This window comes from Perognathus longimembris, chromosome 9 (assembly GCF_023159225.1).
Source record: "Perognathus longimembris pacificus isolate PPM17 chromosome 9, ASM2315922v1, whole genome shotgun sequence".
Lineage (NCBI taxonomy): Eukaryota > Metazoa > Chordata > Mammalia > Rodentia > Heteromyidae > Perognathus > Perognathus longimembris.
The window spans coordinates 69,692,609-69,711,861 of record NC_063169.1 but is presented as its reverse complement, the minus strand read 5'-3'; the positions used below and the strand labels follow the sequence as shown (position 1 = coordinate 69,711,861).

The 19,253-nt window shown below is 39.2% G+C and overlaps 1 protein-coding gene across 2 annotated transcripts in view; it reads right to left on the bottom strand.

The window, feature by feature from the left end:
- The window catches only part of Pacrg (parkin coregulated), a 353,738-nt gene that overhangs the window by 258,214 nt on the left and 76,271 nt on the right, over nucleotides 1-19,253 (bottom strand). The window lies entirely within an intron of this gene.

Genomic DNA, 19,253 nt, shown 5'->3' with positions numbered 1-19,253 from the left:
CTAGATCTTATGGAGTAATCATACGTTTGATTTTTTAAAGATGTTTTCATCAAGAAATAATTTGAACTTTGGCAAAAGTTGTAAAAATAAAATTGTAAACACCCATGTCCCATAGATCTCTCTCCCAAATTCAAGCACTAGTAATGCCTCATTTACTCCATAATTTGCTACCTAGGCATATCTACCATTTGTTTCTGTGCACACACAAATGTGTGTGTATATTCTTCCTGAAAAATCTTGTGATCCATTCTGGACCATTTGCTATTTGCTCCTGTTCTATCAATGTCATATGTATTAAACTTTCTCTGTGACTGAAAGATATCAGAGATGTAACTGGGCAGAAATGAATATAAAATTGATTTCTAAACCAGCTAACACTGTGAATGTATAGCCATGTAAATGAGCAGAAGGACAGGAGGACCCATGTCTTCAGAAGAAGGAAAGACGACTTATGTGTATTGGACATTGGCAATGTGAGATAGACTATCAGCAAACATATTCTTAGAATGATGCAAAGGCATGTTTTACAAATCGGACAAATTAATTAATGACCATCTAAAAAGATGACAGACCCTAATAATCTGTGCCATGAAAGGCAAGAAATGGAAAACTTGTTGTTGGACATTTCCTCCATCCCAGTCTATATAATGTTATCAAGAGTACCTTTACATCAACAAATACTTCAAGAATTCAATACATGTCCTACAAAATTAAAAAGAGCGAGGGAAAGGGTGAGGTGGGAAGGATGGGTGAGAATGCAAGGGGTGACATTGGTCAAGATTCATTGAATTCATAAACTGCTTTGTTAAATGGCAGCTCCTTTGTATAATTACTTAAAGATAATAACATAATAATTTTAAAAATGAAAATTAATTGTAATGGCCAGCTAAAAATGTAGCCATGACTGAATGAATCATAGGACTCTATTCTGACTTTAGGTACTAAAAATCGGTTTCATTTAGTAAACAATAACAGAGGCTATTGTTAGACAATGTTCCAAGTTGTGCATATACGATGGGCGAAGTAGCACAGTGATGTTCAAAGTTCAGGGCAAATCCAGTCGAGTTGAGGGTCTACAACATTTGGTAAGTGCTTATAAAACTGCTAATTCCCAGCCAGGCTTGTGACTGCAATCCCAGATGTTAGGAAGCAGGGCTCAGGAGGATTATTGTCCATTTTAGCCTGGGGAAAACAAGAGATCCCACCTCAAAAACAGCAAAGCAAAAAGGGTTAGGGTCATGACTCAGGTGGTAGAGCATTTGCTTAGCAAGACAAGGCTCTTAGTTCAAACAACAGCACTGCAAAATAATTTTAAAGAGTGCCAATATTCCCTTCCTTCAAATTATTTAATTAGGATCCTGGGGAACACAAAATAAAACGTCAAGGAAATGAATGCTAAGGCAGGGAGGAGGAGAAGAGTGGGACGGGAATATCTCACAAACGGGGCATACAGGCTTCCTAGAGAATAAGGCTGCTTTTGAAGTGGGTGGGGTGGAGTGGGGTTCAGGAGAAATGCAAGGGCAAAAGCGCGGATGCAGGAGAGAGTCACCTGGAGGAGTCCAGGTGAGATTCTCAGTGTTCATCTACTTCACTGAACTCACCTAATCTTCAAGACGCAGACCTAGGAGTTGGGTTTCATGCACCCAAGGTGACAAAATCCAAGGGCCCCTACATTCTACGATGCCTATAAAGCTTTTCTATGCATTTCTGCGGGCCACACATCATTTGTTTCTAGTGATCACTGGGAAAACACTTTTAATACCTACTCAGCATTTAATTACTGGAACATTGATACTCACCTCTCTGCCCTCCTAATTTAAATTTCCCAATGGATGGAGCTGTTCACACAATTATTTTCATTAGCAGTTAACTTTTGTGTGGGTGTATACGTATGACTTAGTCAGAAAGATAGACTTCATTTGTAGCCCCAAAGGAAAATGGGCTCATTAATGTGCGACTTTCGCCCGAGTTTGCTCATTTGGAAGACAGTCCACCTGTGAAGCAAGGCTACGGATTTGTCTCTCATGCCAGGGCAGCAGTGTAGTGAGGTGAGGGCGGAGGGAAGGTGCCCTGGTTCATGGATTAACTTACACAGTGGCTTGAGGCTGGACCCCAGCTCTTCCTCTCCTGACCTGTGTGCTTCGCCGCACAATGAGGGGGGAGAGGCCCTTGCCAGAGGCAGGCCTCCGCACCTCAAACCTCCCAATCTCCAGAAGCAGAGGAAGTCCATTTCGTCTCCATATAAACCACCTAGTCTGTGGCATTTGTGAACACAAAGTAGATCATCATGCCTCAAACGCTAGGATTTAAGATTTAACAGTACACTGTCAGGGACACAATCCAGAATCCAGTGTGTGCACAGTTACTCTCTGGGAATGTGGTCTTCATACTGGCTTTTCTATTCAGTTTTATACTCAGATTCCATGGTGAACATCAACCCAAGCCCTCCCAACAGCATACGGTGACACACGTCCACATCTGTAACATAATTGTACAGTGTTCATTCGTGTGGCTTTCTGTGCTCACCTATGACACCTAAAACAATACAGCGGCATGCCCGGAAAGGTACATTGTGTGCTATCTGCTTCACAGCTCTGGTCTGCCTGGCCCAAAGCGCAGCCTTGCTTACATGCAGATGCATTAAGATTTCAGTGAACTGTACACTTAGAGGACTCGGAAGAAGACTTCACAGAAGCTTAATTTATTTTTATTTATTTACTGCATATTTTTGTATCATGGATAAGGGATAGTGGTTTATAGAACTGAAGATAAGGTTTATTCTAAAAGGAATATAAAATTTCATTTTTATCTTTGCAAAGCATTCTTGGTTAATAATCATAGCTAACCTTACTCTATATAATCTTACTTTGCCTGAAAGATACAAAGCATTATACTTTGCTATTTTTGTTCCAAAACATGTAGAACTTGGCTGCTAGCTGCCATTCAAAATATTCAAAACCCAGCTAGGGACTCATTCTTCTGCAGTATATTATGTGATAAGACTGTGTTCACTTTTTACTTGCTTTGCTTTTCCTATAATAAACCAAAATATATATTGCTATAGCAATATATCTAACAATAGTTCTAAGTGAATCTATCAAAAACCAATGTCAAGTGAGACGATTCTCTTTGTAGATTCTAGTAAGTGGCTTTGCCATAGCACCTATTAGTTTTGAAGTAAGAGACAGACTTTTTTTTTTCAGAACTGGGGTTTGATTCACTATCTATTGATCTATTTATCTATCTATCCATCCACCCATCCACTTATGTTGGTACTAGGGGCTGAACTCAAGGCGTTGTGCTCATTAGCTTTTTTATTCAAGGTTGGCACTTTACCACCTGAGCCATATTTTTGCTTGTGGCTTTTTGCTGGTTAATTGGAAATAAAGTGTATCACAGAGTTTTCCTCCCATGCTTAGATCTCAGGTTCCTGAGGAGCTAGGGTTATAAGACTGAGCCACTCATGCCTGGCTTGAACTTGGGAGCCACGTCTCCAGTCTAAGACGATATATTATGGTGCTTAAGTAAGCATTTGCTGGACGGAATTTTTGAATCCCACAGTTCCTAGAGTTGTGATACAAGGATGATAACACATCCTGGAACTGGAGACTAGAAGAGCTACCATGTACAAAACCCCACCCCACAGGCTGGGGGCTCAGAGGTAATGAAAGGGGACGCGGGATGACCTCTGAGCTCAGCATTTCTCGATCTGCTTCCTGACTGCCATGAGCTGCTCTGCTCTGCCCTGTCTTGCTACACAGTCTCTAGCATCATAGCCTGAAACCTCTGAAACTGGGCAAAAATAAATTTGTCATGCTTTAAGTTGCTTATATCAGGCATTTCATCACAAAAACATCTAATACATTTCTCATTTTTCTTAAGCATTAGTAATAGATTTATTGTTCTCTGTACTGAATTCATCAAAAATGTGCCTATTGTACAATGTATCAATTTAGATGTAAATAAGTCAATTTTAGCATCATCTTCTCTCTGTTACCAATGATTCTAAACACTTAAGAGTGGGGTTTCAAGACAGAGATATGTCAGGGGTGTTGGAGAGGTCCTGTTGCTATCTCCTGCACTGCACTCGATCAACTGGTCAATCAATAACTCAAGAAGTAAATGACTCCGTTTTTTTTCCAGTCTCGTGGTGACTTTGCCAGTAGATGTAATGCAGCTCTTGAGATTGCAAACTTTTTGATCTGGAAGGAGATGGAGATGGAGAACCCTACGCGGTCCTCTGCTCTTCCTCCCTGCTTCTGGAAGAACAAATTCTATAGGGGTAAGGACTTAAAATTCTTGAAGGTTAAAAAAAAATAAAGCTATGGCTCTCTAGGCACCGCTAGCAATAGAGTTTTCGTTACATGATATGTATATTTTACATGAAGCATAATTCTGTTCTTTGTGAATTGAAAGAGAATTATATTGTTTTAAACTTTTGATGACCACCATGTCAAGTGGAAACCTCTTTTCAAGGTAAGAAATGCATTTATGCCAGGTGGAACAATCTTGCAATGCAATGAGATGTCACAGGAAAATTAATATTTAGTGAATAAAAATTTAAGTAGTACTAAAATTTTAATATTAAATACGAAGAGCCACTCTATAATAGCAATAATAATTCTGGAATACCAACTGAATATAGCAAGATGTCTTTGTATTAATTACCATACTCACTCACTCCACTAAGGTTTAAGATATGGGAGTTTATGTGGATACATCAATCTTATAATAGAAATGATCATCATAAACTACAAGCAAAAAAATATTGTATGAAGTAAAATACTTAAGTTTTCATTTGTTCCAGAGGAGCTAGCCTTGTCTTCAAAGACTAAGTCTCACTAAATAGTACTAAAAAGACTTTTCTCCCTCTGTCTCTGTCTCTGTGTATTTATCTCTGTGTCTCTGTCTCTCCCATATATATACACACATATATGTGTATATATATGTGTGTGCACAATACACATGTGACATGTATATCACACGCACACATACACACACACACACACATTTCCAGTGCTGAGGACAAACTCTGTGGTCATGCATAAAACCATCTTCATGTGTAACATGAGCTCCAGATGAGCTACATGAGTAACTCATTCTTTTTCTTCCCCATTAAGGCAATTTACTTTTGTGCAAAAGGGTGCAATACCATTACTCTACCCCTATAGAAAGAAATGGAAGGGAAGAATAGAAGGCAGAAGAAAAAGACTCATTATTTCTAACATTTTAAAATATCAAACATGATAAAGGTTATTTTGTTTTTATTAAAACTTTTCCTATTATTTTACTAAAATAACTCATTACAGTAGTTACTGTGGAATAGTTTCACTTTAAGAAAGAAAAAAACATTTAAGTTTAGAATTATTTCCTTCATAATCACCTACATGGCTCCTACTACTGTAATTATAATTTACTATCTCTTATCTCATGATTGTAATCTTAATTTATAATTACATTGTGGAAATGTGAGTCATGGTATTTTAGATTGCCACAGTAGTTGGTACAAATATCCAAAACTATATTTATAACTGCCCTGAAATAAAAGTCTCAGGCTCTCCATCTACTAGTAATACTAGATTCTGTTCATTCTATTCATTAGTCAGACAGACATTGCAAATTTGCTGTTTAAATGGCTAAGTTAATCTATCTCTCACATTAGGTAAAGTTACAAACATAATGTTATAAGAAATAATTTATAGCATGCAACTTAGTTGCCATGGCAACTGTTGCTACCTAATAGTGTAGGGACAGGAAATTGTTCATCGGTAACCATAATTGCATAAAAGAAAAGATTACCTATCTTTTACTTAATGAAAAGAAATGAGCCTTCTAATAAGGAGGGGAAACATAATTTCTGAACCAAAGGACACTGCATAATGTTTTCCGGAATATTTCTTGAGGACTGAACGGTCCACACCTGACCGGGGGCCTCCTGTGTTGAAGTGAGGCATAGCTGAGCATGGAGGCCTGCACAGGCTGAGCCCTCCGCTGGCCCTGGTGGGCTCCAATGCTGCTGGCTCTGCCACCCCGCCCTTCCCTGCGCCTCTGGAGGGGGGGGGGGGCGGAGTGCAGCTGTGATAGCCACTGGCCTCACCACCTCAGCCTCCCCTTCCCGTTTGTACTCTACCTCTTCCTTGTCAGAAGAACACACCACTGTGGCTTAAGGCTACTGCCCACCAGGTTCCCCTGGTAAAAAAAAAAAAAAAAAAAAAACCTATGATGGTGGCTAAAAGTATTTAACTACCCCACACACTGGAGCGATTCTACCCAGGAAGCCCCCTGTGACTTCTGCATAGGTGAAAGACAAGGGAACTGGAGGCCACTTCTATAAAGCTCCATCTGGGGAAGGAAATGGGTATGAGGTAAGTTTCTTTCTCATCACTGCACCACACTTCAGACAAACAAGATGTCAAACAAGTAGAGAGAGACCAGGAGCTCAAGCTCCGAGGAACAGGAAAAAGAATTCAGCAGATCATAGTGGAAGTAGAAAAATACAATTGTTGATAATTATTTAAAGTAAAACTTGGAACATTAGCAGATTTCCAGGTCAGTCATTCTCTATATTTAGTGTTAAGTACTCTAGCTTAAAGACAAAATTATTATACCCAAATCTAGCAGAGGGAGGAGGCAGGGAGGGCGGTCAACTCTGGACACAAACCGTGTGCTACGCCACCTGCTTCCATATAATCTGGTGGTATGAAGGTCTACCTTTGAAATTACTCACCAGCACTTTGACATTTATATGTTGTCTCGTTTATCCGGGATCTGTAACAAACACGCTATGATGAGTGAGTACAGGGTCCTTAACTAACACTATGTTGAGTGAGTATAGCACCCAAGCCTCAAGCCTTCACCCAATGATATAAGAAATTATATTCCAGCAGTTGTAAAATGGTAAGCAAATTGGCAGAAAAGGGGAGAAGTTCTGAGCATTGAGGGAAAAAGAAGAAAATTAAAAAACAAAAGTCTGAACGAGCACCTGAGCACATATTTTGTCTCTCTCCTGTTTTTGCCTGATCAGTCTTATTCAAATCCAAAACAATTTTAAGAGTCCATTAAAAAAAAAAAGAGTCCATTCCAGTAGTGAGTTAATGAAAATTTCTAAAATAATCAACATTTATTTTAGATGAGGTCTAATATTAGTAATACTTATCAATATTCATATTTATTAATATGAGATCTAACATGTAAGTATGCAATCAGAAACATCTTTCTTAAACACCTTTAATGTTTAATCATTTGCAAGCAGTAAAATGTGTTTGTAGCTGGGTTTTGTATATTCATAGGTGAACAATAGATAACAATTTACCACCTCTTACTTTCTTTTCATGCCTTGGTCTGTAGCAGCACATCCAGTTATTCAAGGCAGCCTGATAAGATGTGAGTCACTGAAATCTGGATATCAAATTAGCTTTTAATTCAGATGGTTTCTAGAAGAAGGTTTATCATATTTACGAGCAGCACTAGCTATGTTTTCCAGGCTAGCTAGAACAAAGTTTGATGTTTTATGCTTTAGTGCATTGAATGACATTTAGGATCTAAGGGTCATTCCGGTTTGCTTCATTGCTGGTTTTGGGCCAACACAATTATATGACATCCAGATAGGATCTCTGACGAATAGGCTTTGTTTTAGACATCTTGACAATTGAATGTTTCTCTGCTAGAATACAAATTTTCATAGCATTGTGCCAATTCCTTTTTTTTTTTTTTTACAAATTCCTTGTTACCCCATAACAATGCACACACAACACACATTTGTTGAGTCAATAAAAGTGAGAGTGAACTAAGAATTAACTTCTACTCTCAATGTTTAGAAAATAATGGCCTGTGATCTATCTCTCATGGTTAGTCAGTGGCTGATGAAGAACTGAAGGGAACAGCAGGGGGGCAGAGCAGTGTCCAGTATATTCATCACCCATTGGGCAACTCCAGTTATCAGAAGAAAGCTACTCCAGAGTTCAGTGTTCTCATTTGTTTCTTGATAACCCTAGCTTGTACATACAATATAAGACGCTGATCAGGAGAAAACCAGATTGGTGAAAAGTCAGGGTTGATGTTAATCTCTGGAGTCTGAATCCAAATCAGGCTTATATTTGAACTGTAAATTGGTATATTACACACTAAACTACTTTTTTTTTTACAAATTTCATTTTTAATTGAGTAATTATCTTCTTTTAATACACTAATACCATTTAGCTTGTGACCTAGTGATATTCAATCTTTGAGGCCAAAATCAGTACAATGAGTGATAATAAGGTCCTGCCCTACATTTGAATACCTGTCTGAGGAAATGAACAACCTCTCCTTATGAAAATCACCCTTAGAAATCACCTGGTTGTATATGAAGGTGGGTAGACATTTAGCTGGACTGACCTAGTCAGTGACAGTTAGCTGTCACCTTCGGTGAATGTGGATGTCTAGCATTATAATTTTTCTTAATAAGGTTTTTAAATAATTCAATTTGAGAAATTACTGACTTGTCTCTTCTTTTAATGAAGGTTTCCTATAATCCATACAAATTTTATTATAATTTTCCAGTGAACATATTTATACATATATGCAAATATATACACCATTTTCTTAATGCATTCACACTTTACTTGATGTTCTATTTTTTTATCATGTTTATAACATACATTGAGAATGAAAGGATGGTTAGACTGAAGTTCATGCAAACTTTGCATTTTTGTTTCTCTCTTAAAGCCAAAAGTCTTGTTGCTTATGAAAGAAAGATCTGGAAATGAGCAATTTCTTCAGTGATAAAAGGAAAGAAGAGGAGCTAGGCGCTGGTGGCTCACGCCTATAATCCTAACTACTCAGGAGGCTGAGATCTGAGGATCACGGTCCAAAGCCAGCCTGGGCAGAAAAGTCCCTGTGAGACTCATCTCCAATCAACCACTGAAAAAAAAGCCCGAAGTGCCTCTGTGGCTCAAATGATAGAAGGCTACTCTTGAGCACAAAGAGGCCCAGGGACACCACTCAGGTCCTGAGTTCAAGCCACAGGATCTGCAGGGGGGAAAAAAGCCATATGCTGATGGCTCAAGCTTGTAATTGTTATTCAGGAGGCTGAGATCTGAGGATCACAGTTGAAAGCCAGTTTAAAGCATGATTGTTGTTAGAATTGAGACGCAGGCTTTAGGATAAAGAGAAATAATGAGGTATGGAGGTGCAGGTCTATACTCCCAGTTTACAGGAGGCAGAGGTAAGGAGATCCTGAGTTCAAGGCCAGCCTGGGCCACGTAAGAAGTTCGCATCCGGTCTAGGCCATATGTCGTGACACCCTGTCTCAAAGCACTGAGGACTGAGGGTTTCACTCACTAGTACAGAGCTTGCCTAGCATATATGAGGCTCTAGGATCCACCCCAGCCCAGTCAGAAAACAAATACTAACTAGAATGATCGAACTCTCTTTTTTCTTTTATTAGATGAACCCAATCTATTCTAAATATCATAGGGAACTGAATCCCACCATAATTCATTTTAAAAATTCAAAGACTGGCTTTTTATTTAATTGCTGGAAATTTTACATTGTTTCATTTTTCCCTTGAAACCCTTATTATTTCTTTTCACCTTTCCCTCAGAATACTTTCCTAATGTAATTTTTTGTTCAGATTGCTTGTTGATTAGTATATCATATATAAACCAATTCAAAATTACTTATAATCACTTTATCTGTACTGAACATGCAGTCTTTTTTCCTTGTCTTCACAAGTATTTACAAAGCATTCATATTGCGTTAAGTAACAAAGTAATTCTGGAGGGACTTAAAGAATATGAGAAAATGTATGTACATTCTAAGTGAATACTATCTCATTTTCCATAAGAACTTGAGCATCCCTAGAGTTTGACATCCTTAGAAATCCTGACACAATTCTCATGGACACCCAGAGTAATCTGCACATTCTTCAGAATGCACAATTCATAGTTAAGCGATTTTCACACTAATGGACACAACAATTTCTTGGTACTCTGGAGACATGGAAAAAGGTCATTAGCATATCTTACTGCTATAACTTATGCAATGTTAAGTAATATGGTTCAATAAAAATGGTTCATAGGGACCCAGAATAGCAGCTGTCCTTCTTACCCAAACTCATAGGTCTTTGGAACTTGAAGTGGTGATCACATCCGAAATATGCCTTAATAAAACAAGTATGGGCACTACAAACATGACTTGTAATGAACTGTTGGGTAAAGATAAAATATAAAAGAACAATTACCTGCTTTAATCTCTGCCAAGAGTACCTGGCCCCCATTGCCATATCAATTTTTTCATAGCAACAAACACTTTCTGAAATTATGTTTTCCATTATTGTATCACTACTTGTCATTTCCCTCTCTGCAAACTTAATATTCTATGAAACTTCAGGCCTCAACTCTTGTTCACAAATGTATCTGAGCACAGAAAGATCCCAACCACTTGGTGATTCATTAAAGAAAAGAAAACAGAGAAGGAAGGAGGGGGAGGAGAGAGATGGTAAGACATAACTTTTGTGAGCCCAGTGGAAATCAAGATAATAAATACATGATAACTTTGGTTTCTCTTACATCCAGAAATTTACACTCCGTAAGCCACTCTTAGAATAAGGTGTGGTAATAAGTCTATCACTAAAAATATGTAGCTAAACCAGAACAGATTCAGAAAGAGTCTGTATGTGTAAACAGGAGGATTACACTAATGCACACATAAGGACCCACAATAGAAATCTGCCGGGTTATCTTTCCAAAAGCTTATTACTAAGTTCGTGTGGAGCTGGTGCTGGTGGCTCATACCTCTAATCCGAGCTACTCAAGAGGCTAAGATCTGAGAATCAAGATTTGGAGCCAGCCTAGGCAGACAAATCTGCAAGACTTCTTTCTCCAATTAACCAGAAAACAAACAAACAAACAAACAATGGAACAAAAAAAAAAATCCCTGAAGTAGATGTGTGTCTCAAGTGACATGGCCTAAGCAATAGAACGAGGGCCCCTGAGTACAACATAGTTGAAAACGCACTCCCATAGGGCAGGGGCGCAGGGCCAGCGGTCACCGCCCTCCAGAGGCCCAGCTGGTAGGAGCCCTGGGGGATGCTGGGGAAAGCCCTCCATCCCAGTCTCCGAGGCTGCTTCGATCATTTGCCACATGTCCTAGCTCATTGACTTCTTGGCTTGCCTTGTTTCCATAAAACCTCACAAAGCACAGTTTCCTAATATAGCAATCATGATTAACAAAAAAAAAAAAAAAAAAAGCGAGCATCAAACAATCACGCCAAGAGTTCTGTATAGTCTCAAGAGAACTAGTATTTTCAGGTAAATTCTTAATTACTTACAAATTACTATGTTTAATTAATTTCAGAGTGATAATAAAATGTTATAGGAAAATGTTCTTTGTTGAAAATATAATTTTATTCTGCATATGCTATTATTGGTAATTAATTTGTCAAGAATCAGGCTTCATATTTTCTAGCTTTCCAACTTGGAAATTGTATTAAAAATAAATCTGTAACATCTTACAGAGTGCTTGGAGAGCACATGAGGCATTAATTTTACTGTAGTAAACAAAAGAACCTCTATAACCTGCCGTGACTCCCTGTAACCCAAGCACTTATCTTGGCAAGGCAAAGCACACATTCATTTGTCCCCTGCCAATCTCTGCTCTGAGCACAAAAAGCATTCTCTTTTCTGACAAAAGTCTGAATGAGAAAGTAAACATCATGAAAATTAAGTCTCATATAATAAGGATTAGTAAACTTGAAACTAATAATATGCCATGGGCTCTACATCTTTTTTTTTTTTTTGCTCTCATGTATTAGTCTTGAATAATAAGTTCCAGCATTTTGCAGACAAGGAATTGCACTGGGGATATGCTAGGGTAACATGAGCTAAGACTTTAAGGATGAGTTCAATTGAACGCACCACAGCTATCAAGGAAAGTGATAAGTCAGAAGAGATCTTGAAGCAAATCTAGCCCAACACCTTTGTTTCACTGATAATAAAATGTACCCACAATGATCTGATGGTTTCCTTTCTGCTACGATTCTGTGGCAGCCCACCAACTCTGTCTTCCTCTGCCTGGTAGCATGGGGACAAACCCAAATAGGGGAGCCTTGTTCTGTCTGCTTCTGTCTACAGCGGCACATAAAAACAAGGATCATTGAAGGTGCCAGCCATTCTAATTGAGGGTCTTTCTATGTATGCTGTGATTTCTCAGCAGCTATGGAGGTTAAGTTAGTCTCCTCTAAGAGCTCCAAGAGGAGTTTGGTTTCAGGTGCTAGTGCACAGCTGGAGGAGCCCGTGTCCTTCTTAGGTATTATGTAATTGTTTGACAGTGGAGAAGGGGCTGTTTGGAAGAAAGGCAGGGCGTTCCCTTGGCGCAGCATGTGAGCTTATAGATGAGGAACAAGCCAAACTGTCCCCACACAGGAAGAAAAGAGCAAAGATGTACTCCAAGAACACCGTTTGAGAGCTGGGGTTGGGCGGGGGCAGGGGAGCTAGCTGAGGCCGTGGATGCCAGAACCAGTGTCCTCTACAACCAGGCAAGAAAGGAGAGTTACCATCTTTGAGTTCTCAGAATAGAGAAACACCCAAGGAGGAGTGAGAACTTCCGTCTCACCTTTGTGCTTCAGCACCTGACCTTCTGAAAGTATTATCCAGCATTTACCGTGTAACAGGTACAATGCAACCTTAAGAAACCTTAGCCCTTCCATTTTACAGAAATTAAACAAAGGTTAAAGAAGGAGGCCTTGCTATGGTGGAAAACTAGGACTTAATTTGTCTAACTTGAAAGCAGGCCCATTTGCTTTTCAAAGCATAAAGTGAGTTCATCCTGCAGGGCAGATATAGTGACATAATGATATGGTAACCAGTTCAGAGACTGTGAAGGTGTCTGTACGATTCGTTCAAAGGTGCCTGAACTCCTTTGGCACAAAGCCTCTTCTGCTGGATTAGAGATACAACTTGATATGCAAATGGTCCAGAAGAAAGGAAAGAGGAGCGGGCATATATAATACTAGGTTAAGATTTCTTCTTCTGATTTTAGTGAGTCAAAAAGGATGAGGCACTGAAAGATGCTGAGAATTGTCCAACAGCAAATGGAAAAGCAATAAGTTATAGAAGAAAGAATCAGCCAGTCTTCGCCTACCTCATAGGCTGGGTTCTTTTCCTGACAGCATGTCTAGGACAGGGGCCCCTTTAAAGACTTTTTGCTGAAGGAGCTGGGTGCTTTGATTGGTGGCCATTTTCAAGACTTAGCAGATCACCAGCTAACTTTGTCATGAGTGTTTGTGTGTGTCTATGGGTATGTGCCCACAGTGAGATAGCATTCCCTGTTTTCATATCTGGTTTTAATTTAGGCCAGTAGCTCTAGTAAGGCTACGTGTATCCTCTTTGGGTATGGCAAGTACCTCTGTACACACTATGATAACATAAAGACTTTGGAATTGTCTGAGTAGAAATGAGAGGGGAGGTCTAGATCACATTGTTTTGTATAGAAGAGGAGTTTGAAGTGGTCAGGCAAAAGATGGTAAAGGAGAGCCCAGCCCTGCCTGGTAGAGGCCAGAGTCCAGGGGAAGGCAGTCACCATGTTTACCAGAGATGTCTGAGAGCTCGTAGTGACTGCTCGTCATCTTCCACAATCACTACTACTCCCAAGGCTCTGGTCAAGACATTTGCTACCCCTGATTTCTATTACTAGAGATGTGGGTAAAGAAGACAAATAGCAACAGGGATTGAGAGAGAATCGGGAGGTTCCATTGGCAGGAGTCATGGGAGAAAAGAAAACCCCAAGTAACAAACACTGGGTGGGTTGTGGGCTCTCCAAAGAAGGTAAGGTGAGGCGAGGGCTTGCACCGTTTTACTTGTGCTAGCGTGGGCTTGCGGGCACTCAGGTACCATGAATCAGGCTCAGTGAGGCCTTTAGCATTGCTCTAAGGACAAAAATTGCATCCCAGTGAAAGGGGATAGGAGTGGGGATTGATCTTCCAGGCTTCGCCAGCAGGCCCTGATCATCCAAGTATCACTATCATTCATTACTTACCACACAACAAATACTTGTTGATGTCTATCACCTGACAAGTCCCGAGATAAGAAGCAGAAACACCTGCTGAGGTTCAGTCCCCATGCGTGGCTTCCCTAATGCCCTGATCAAACACAACCCGTCACCTGTCCTCTTTTCTCCGTCTAGTCAGGAATTTCCCTGATTGATCGTGGTTTCATTTCAAATTGCCCTTCTGAATGTAATTTCACTAATAGAATTCTCCCTCTTCCCCGCTCCCCTCTTTTTAGGTTCTTGCTATAACTGTGTCTTGTAAGTTCCTCACGTCTAAACATATGGATAGACAAACATCAGATATCAGTAATGAGATGGAATAGCAGAACAAGGGATCAGCACTTTGGTTTAGAGATTTTTTTTTCCCCCCATGTATTTGGTCAGTCTCTCCTGAAAGAGAAAAACAACATGGAAAAATGGAGTCCGTCAGTAGTCACACTTGATCAAAGCGTGCAGGAACAGTGCCCAGTGCACACAGGAGAGTACTGCCTCAGTACTAGGTGATCTGGAGTAGTACTGTGCACAAAACAGCAATTAGACTTCTTGTGTCATTTTAAAAAATGTTCTAACACAGAGGGACGGGGCAAAATGGACTTAGCAGAAAGCCCTAACCCTCTACCCACCCACCTCCACCAGGCAGATGTTCTTAGATTTCTGGAGGATGGGGAGTTGATCCAGAGCATATGGGAGATGAGTTGGCAAAGACTAGAAGGATGGGACTCTATTTCCTGCTCCAATAAATGTATACTTTCATTATAATTATTTTAAATGAACAGTTTCTCTTGCCAAAAGATGATCTCTTTTTTTCTCCCACATGAATTTCTTCCTCTTTTACCCATCCATTTGTTAATCCATTTGATTAATTAGAATGCAGGAGTAAAAAATGAGTTTGGGTTAATTTAATTTCTTGGTTTCAGAATGATAACTAGGAGCCACTTCTGCTTCAATCTTTGGTTGCTGAAAATATTCTCAATGTCTATTAGCTCACTTTCCTGCCTTAGTAAATGACATATAATGTAATATTTCTTTCATGAGCCAGGTGCTATTGATACCTTTAGTTCATTATTTTTAATGAATCATAACTTTATATGGTTATAATATAAAAACCTGGCCAGCTATTTACTAACTCCAGCAAAAACCTTGAAGGTTGATTTTGAAAATAAATCCTTGCTATCTTGTTTGTTTTCTAGTGCTTTCAAGTGCTAAAAGCAGAAGAAAAAAGAAAAAAAATCTAGTTAATTGAAGGTTCTACTTAGATGTGTTCCAGTTAATTTGAGCCTTTCTAAATACTAATTGCAAGTTAAATTTATTCTGGGGAAGATAAGTCTTTTGTGAAATAAATTTGAGGATTTCTGAGTCTTCACGAAGTGTAAGATAAATGTTTAAATAGTTTAAATTACATGTAATGTGCTTAAACATTTTCAGTATTGTATCATGGAGTGCAGCGAAATTATACAAACCTCAATAGCTACAATCTAAGGTGTTATAAAGTGTTGTTTAGAAAATTTTAAATGAATCAGTGCAGTTGCTACTCAATATGCATTTTTCAAAGAATCTCATTTTAATGTGAAACTTGCAGATAAACTCATGAGATGTTTTTATATAAAGTATAATTAAGATGGTCAATTTCCTAAAACAATAGATAATAGAAAAAAGTAACAGAAAGATAGCATTCTTAGCAGAAAGATTTTTTTTCTCACTATACCCACATATACTAATAAAATTTTAATTTTGTGGGAGCCAAGGCAGATTGCACATATACCCCAGAATCTCCTATCTCAAGAAGAACTTACACTGGAACAGTCAGCAATCATCCTGAGTAGAAACTGGGCCCTTCTGCTAGGATTTTTGAGATTTTATGAGAAAGCATTGTTACTCCTGTCTACAAATGTTTAGTAGTTATAATTGGTAAGAGGGTGATGAAGGGGGAATGATTGAAGGACATTACCTACACGAATGAAAAACTCAGAACAAATCCATTTAAAGAAAACTTCATGAAGAGAAGAGTGGAGGGTGGGGAGAAAATGTAATAGAAGGTGAATATGATCATGGCAGGTTATATGTAGAGTATATGTATGCGTGCAAACCCACATGTACCCCCACATAGTACAAGTAATATGTCCTAACAAAAACTGTGTAAAAACAAAAAACAATTTGGTGAGACATTTGTTTCAAGTTTTGCAAACACAGAACAACTACACATTAATACATCCTTCTCTTAATCTTCGCTGTGTAAGTCTAAAAGCATTTCTGTCAAATTTAACAAGACAAGTAAAAATTATCCTTCTGACATGATTATCTATACTTCGCCAATCGGTTTTTAGAATATAATAAATAACACACGGCATTTGCCTACCACACACGTCTAGTACAGGCAGTCAGTACACAATAGATATGTTGGAGTAAGAATCTGTAGAGGCATACAAGTCTCTTTTTTTTTTGCAATAAAGTCATTACTAAAAATAATTCTCCAAACAAAAGTATTCTTGGAATTAAAAGCCAACATTTGCAGTGGCTGAAACTTTCCTTTAGTGAAATTAAACTTTCTTATTGAGTGGACGTTAACTTTAAAGCAAGTATTAAGACCGAAGACAGTTCTTTTTTATATAAACATAGACTCTCCCATCTTAAGTCTATTGTTATGCCTTCTATCTGGGATCAACAGGATGCTAATGGCTAAATATTATCATCTAGAATAATCAGATACAGAATGAATGAATAGATATTTTTTATCTTAGAAGGTATTCTTTAGCTCTACTCTTACTATAATATAATGATTACTCTTCAGAGAATCTTTGTCAAATTATGATTTCATGCTGAAAATCGTGCAGCAAAATACGGATAATTGGCAGTGAGAATGTTTAAATTTTTTATTCAAGTAGCAAATGCAACTGATTTTATAAAATGTCAACAGGGAGCACGATACACAATTTACAGGGAGGGAAAGGTGAAGCTAAACTAGATAATCATTTGAAGGTGATACTCAAGAATATGGAGATTGTCATTGTGACAATAAGTAGAGCAATTCTGCCTCTTCCATAGGCACTAGGAGGAGAGAAACCATCTTGACTCACTAAAGAAATAGGTGTATCAGTGATGAATTAGAAGGATCGCATGAAGGAGTCAAGAAGAAGAGGGAGAATAATGGAAGGGCCTCAAATAATATACTGAACAACATAAATAAGCAGATGAAAAAGGAAAGTCAGAGAGGCCTTTGAAATGAAACAAATCAGTGACAGGATATACATGGGTATAGAATCATGAATAATTAAGACCTACATTCAAATCTTGATTTCATCATTTATTATCTACATAATCTTGTGCATATTAAGTAATCTTTTTGAGTCTCTGTTTCTTTATTTACTAAGTGATAATGTATACCACACCAAAATTTTTAAAGAGCACATAAAATAATATATATTAAAATAGCCTTGTATAGCATACCTTTTCTATAAATGGCAAGAGCTCGCTCTCTGTATAAATGCAGATCTATAGGTGAACTTGGGTCAGCCATTTCTCCAGTCCATGCATTTGGTTGTGAGGAAGACAAGTTTATTTTAGTTTTAAGTGAGAAAAAAAATGGATGCACTTTTCCACAAATTCGCATGGACTTTTACAAATTCTGATAAGTTATTTGCTTTCATATATCAGTTACAACCTAAGGTTAGATCCAAGATTGAATACTATTGGCTGTGTTAAACACAGTTCTTGGACTAAGAGGCACATCAAAGTTGCCTAGTTAACTCTCAGGCTCTGTGGATGGTAGAAACAGAGGCCAGGTACAGAATGTTTTGTTCGTGTACTTGTTTGTTCACATAACAAATATTTGTTATACCGCATGACACCAGGGAAGGGCATCAAAGCCTCACGGACTTCTGCTCACTGTACTGAGCAGTCCCTTCCGTTACTTATAACATGAGCTGGAGATAACAGGGCAAACACGGGGTCTTGAACTTCCTGTCGATCTCAGACCAACTGAGCAGCAAAAGTAAATGGCTTCAAATTTATTTTCAAGCACAATCTAAGTAAGGCCCAAGAGTGCAGAGGCCTCTAAGGATTTGGCCTTGAAGCTAGAGCAGGCTCGGATACACACCAGGCCAGGCTGTACGGTATCCCTGCACAGAAAATAAAGACATATCTCAAGTCCAGGTCCTGATGCAGCCCTTAAAAATCTCTTTGGGCTGGCACACATTGTCTGTCTTCCCCTCTGTGTTAACAGCTCCACTTCCTGGATGAGGGCTGGGAAACACATGACAGCAGAAAGCCAACTGTTCCCACTGTCTAGAGTGACTGTGCTAGTCTCCATCTTTGCTCTCTGAGATGGGCATATGGGAATAATCCTTAATTCTGGGCCATCTTCATGTATTGCATGAAAGACAGTCATTGTCTTCCAACCACGACCTAGGCACTGTAGGGGTCATGGATGACTTCCTGTGTACTAGCATCAAGTGTCTTTTCCTTAAAGCATTTCTACTATCTTTCTGGGAATCTCCTTCCCCTGAAGAGCGAAATGCTGAGAGTCAAGGGGAAAAGGGGGTCCCAGGAGGCCCTTCCGTGGGCTACCCTCTAAGTTTCTGGTATAAACTATGCTTTGATAATATACTATTGCCCACGTTTCTCTTTGTCCAGAATCTTTCCCTGTGATGCAAGAAGGGGAATTGGGTGAAATGCTCTGATCTGAGACTGGAGCCTGCTTAGCACTCCAGAGGTCTTGTGAAGATTTATCCCAGCATGAAGACAAGACTTGGAGCACCCCTGGCCAACGTGTGCTGGGTCTCTCTCCCAAACCCAGAGACCCTCCCTGGGGCAGAGGCCTGTGCTGGGGGCGGGGGGGGGGAGGGGAGGAGACACACCCTCAGCACTTGAGCAACACTGGCCACGCCAACACGGGGGAACAGTGTAGAGTTTATCACCGAATTCTAAGATGATTTTACCAACAATGGTGATTATAATGCTTTGAAAAGATTCCGAGTAAGCAGAGCTAGCTCACACTTAAATACCTAGAGCTTCCACCCGGCACTGCTGCCTGTCTGTGAAGTGATGAAAATTGGTGTTTTGGATGCCAGGCAGTGGCAAGGGAGAGGGCGTGGCTGGGTTAGCCCTCTTCCCCCGTCCTTGTGCTCCTTTAGGTTAATTGCCTCACTGAAAACCTCATTTGCTTTCTCTCTCAATGAGAAAACCTGTGCTACTTTCTTTTTCTTTTTCTTCTTTTTTTTTGAATCAGT